The sequence below is a fragment of the Salmo salar genome, unplaced genomic scaffold, assembly GCF_965601325.2.
Source record: "Salmo salar unplaced genomic scaffold, fSalSal1 ptg000519l, whole genome shotgun sequence".
Lineage (NCBI taxonomy): Eukaryota > Metazoa > Chordata > Actinopteri > Salmoniformes > Salmonidae > Salmo > Salmo salar.
In genome coordinates, this window is record NW_027675407.1 from 962501 (window position 1) to 966313 (window position 3813).

General features: G+C 42.2%; 1 protein-coding gene across 1 annotated transcript in view; it reads left to right on the forward strand.

Annotated features, from left to right (window-relative positions):
• The window catches only part of LOC145876219 (tripartite motif-containing protein 16-like), a 13726-nt gene extending 10140 nt beyond the window's left edge, over window positions 1-3586 (forward strand). The window contains exon 6 of the mRNA XM_082972013.1: window positions 1-3586. This exon is cut by the window's left edge and continues 1111 nt beyond it. The gene's annotated coding sequence lies outside the window, so the exon portion shown is untranslated.
• Window positions 3587-3813: the final 227 nt, after the last annotated feature.

Consider the following 3813-nt stretch of genomic DNA (forward strand, 5'->3'; position numbering starts at 1 on the left):
TCTATAGCTGAGCTGGTTAAACTGTAGTAGGGTCCACATAGATACTAGTCATGCTGGTGTAGTCTATAGCTGAGCTGGTTAAACTGTAGTAGGGTCCACATAGATACTAGTCATGCTGGTGTAGTCTATAGCTGAGCTGGTTAAACTGTAGTAGGGTCCACATAGATACTAGTCATGCTGGTGTAGTCTATAGCTGAGCTGGTTAAACTGTAGTAGGGTCCACATAGATACTAGTCATGCTGGTGTAGTCTATAGCTGAGCTGGTTAAACTGTAGTAGGGTCCACATAGATACTAGTCATGCTGGTGTAGTCTATAGCTGAGCTGGTTAAACTGTAGTAGGGTCCACATAGATACTAGTCATGCTGGTGTAGTCTATAGCTGAGCTGGTTAAACTGTAGTAGGGTCCACATAGATACTAGTCATGCTGGTGTAGTCTATAGCTGAGCTGGTTAAACTGTAGTAGGGTCCACATAGATACTAGTCATGCTGGTGTAGTCTATAGCTGAGCTGGTTAAACTGTAGTAGGGTCCACATAGATACTAGTCATGCTGGTGTAGTCTATAGCTGAGCTGGTTAAACTGTAGTAGGGTCCACATAGATACTAGTCATGCTGGTGTAGTCTATAGCTGAGCTGGTTAAACTGTAGTAGGGTCCACATAGATACTAGTCATGCTGGTGTAGTCTATAGCTGAGCTGGTTAAACTGTAGTAGGGTCCACATAGATACTAGTCATGCTGGTGTAGTCTATAGCTGAGCTGGTTAAACTGTAGTAGGGTCCACATAGATACTAGTCATGCTGGTGTAGTCTATAGCTGAGCTGGTTAAACTGTAGTAGGGTCCACATAGATACTAGTCATGCTGGTGTAGTCTATAGCTGAGCTGGTTAAACTGTAGTAGGGTCCACATAGATACTAGTCATGCTGGTGTAGTCTATAGCTGAGCTGGTTAAACTGTAGTAGGGTCCACATAGATACTAGTCATGCTGGTGTAGTCTATAGCTGAGCTGGTTAAACTGTAGTAGGGTCCACATAGATACTAGTCATGCTGGTGTAGTCTATAGCTGAGCTGGTTAAACTGTAGTAGGGTCCACATAGATACTAGTCATGCTGGTGTAGTCTATAGCTGAGCTGGTTAAACTGTAGTAGGGTCCACATAGATACTAGTCATGCTGGTGTAGTCTATAGCTGAGCTGGTTAAACTGTAGTAGGGTCCACATAGATACTAGTCATGCTGGTGTAGTCTATAGCTGAGCTGGTTAAACTGTAGTAGGGTCCACATAGATACTAGTCATGCTGGTGTAGTCTATAGCTGAGCTGGTTAAACTGTAGTAGGGTCCACATAGATACTAGTCATGCAGGTGTAGTCTATAGCTGAGCTGGTTAAACTGTAGTAGGGTCCACATAGATACTAGTCATGCTGGTGTAGTCTATAGCTGAGCTGGTTAAACTGTAGTAGGGTCCACATAGATACTAGTCATGCTGGTGTAGTCTATAGCTGAGCTGGTTAAACTGTAGTAGGGTCCACATAGATACTAGTCATGCTGGTGTAGTCTATATCTGAGCTGGTTAAACTGTAGTAGGGTCCACATAGATACTAGTCATGCTGGTGTAGTCTATATCTGAGCTGGTTAAACTGTAGTAGGGTCCACATAGATACTAGTCATGCTGGTGTAGTCTATATCTGAGCTGGTTAAACTGTAGTAGGGTCCACATAGATACTAGTCATGCCGGTGTAGTCTATAGCTGAGCTGGTTAAACTGTAGTAGGGTCCACATAGATACTAGTCATGCCGGTGTAGTCTATAGCTGAGCTGGTTAAACTGTAGTAGGGTCCACATAGATACTAGTCATGCCGGTGTAGTCTATAGCTGAGCTGGTTAAACTGTAGTAGGGTCCACATAGATACTAGTCATGCCGGTGTAGTCTATAGCTGAGCTGGTTAAACTGTAGTAGGGTCCACATAGATACTAGTCATGCTGGTGTAGTCTATAGCTGAGCTGGTTAAACTGTAGTAGGGTCCACATAGATACTAGTCATGCTGGTGTAGTCTATAGCTGAGCTGGTTAAACTGTAGTAGGGTCCACATAGATACTAGTCATGCTGGTGTAGTCTATAGCTGAGCTGGTTAAACTGTAGTAGGGTCCACATAGATACTAGTCATGCTGGTGTAGTCTATAGCTGAGCTGGTTAAACTGTAGTAGGGTCCACATAGACACTAGTCATGCTGGTGTAGTCTATAGCTGAGCTGGTTAAACTGTAGTAGAGTCCACATAGATACTAGTCATGCTGGTGTAGTCTATAGCTGAGCTGGTTAAACTGTAGTAGGGTCCACATAGATACTAGTCATGCTGGTGTAGTCTATAGCTGAGCTGGTTAAACTGTAGTAGGGTCCACATAGATACTAGTCATGCTGGTGTAGTCTATAGCTGAGCTGGTTAAACTGTAGTAGGGTCCACATAGATACTAGTCATGCTGGTGTAGTCTATAGCTGAGCTGGTTAAACTGTAGTAGGGTCCACATAGATACTAGTCATGCTGGTGTAGTCTATAGCTGAGCTGGTTAAACTGTAGTAGGGTCCACATAGATACTAGTCACGCTGGTGTAGTCTATAGCTGAGCTGGTTAAACTGTAGTAGGGTCCACATAGATACTAGTCACGCTGGTGTAGTCTATAGCTGAGCTGGTTAAACTGTAGTAGGGTCCACATAGATACTAGTCATGCTGGTGTAGTCTATAGCTGAGCTGGTTAAACTGTAGTAGGGTCCACATAGATACTAGTCATGCTGGTGTAGTCTATAGCTGAGCTGGTTAAACTGTAGTAGGGTCCACATAGATACTAGTCATGCTGGTGTAGTCTATAGCTGAGCTGGTTAAACTGTAGTAGGGTCCACATAGATACTAGTCATGCTGGTGTAGTCTATAGCTGAGCTGGTTAAACTGTAGTAGGATCCACATAGATACTAGTCATGCTGGTGTAGTCTATAGCTGAGCTGGTTAAACTGTAGTAGGGTCCACATAGATACTAGTCATGCTGGTGTAGTCTATAGCTGAGCTGGTTAAACTGTAGTAGGGTCCACATAGATACTAGTCATGCTGGTGTAGTCTATAGCTGAGCTGGTTAAACTGTAGTAGGGTCCACATAGATACTAGTCATGCTGGTGTAGTCTATAGCTGAGCTGGTTAAACTGTAGTAGGGTCCACATAGATACTAGTCATGCTGGTGTAGTCTATAGCTGAGCTGGTTAAACTGTAGTAGGGTCCACATAGTTACTAGTCATGCTGGTGGTGATGGTCCCCAGATGTGATGATTTATTCTGCTCTGTTTTATGTACAATCCTTATTTTCTGACTGATTTGAATTTGAAGAGATTTAAGGTTTTCATATTTGATAAAATACAATGTCCATTTCCATGAATCATGATGTCTGGTGTTGATGTAACAACAGGTGGTCTTTTTAATCCACTATCCAGAGTCAGGAACAGATGAAGTTAGGTCTGCTACTGTTCAGTGATTAAATATATATACTTCTGTGAATATATGAACCATTTCCTTCAAAAAATAAACTGCTCACATTCTGGAGATAAACTTTGTAAGGACTGTGTGTGTTTTTGTGTAAATAGTTTCTGAAAAAAGTGTGTCCAGCTCAAACGCTGATTGTTGTTGTAAATGAGGGTTCTAAATGAGGGTTCTAAAGAGCGTTCTAAATGAGCGTACTAAATGAGGGTTCTAAACGAGGGTTCTAAATGAGGGTTCTAAATGAGGGTTCTAAATGAGGGTTCTAAATCAAATCAAATCAAATCAAATTTATTTTTATAT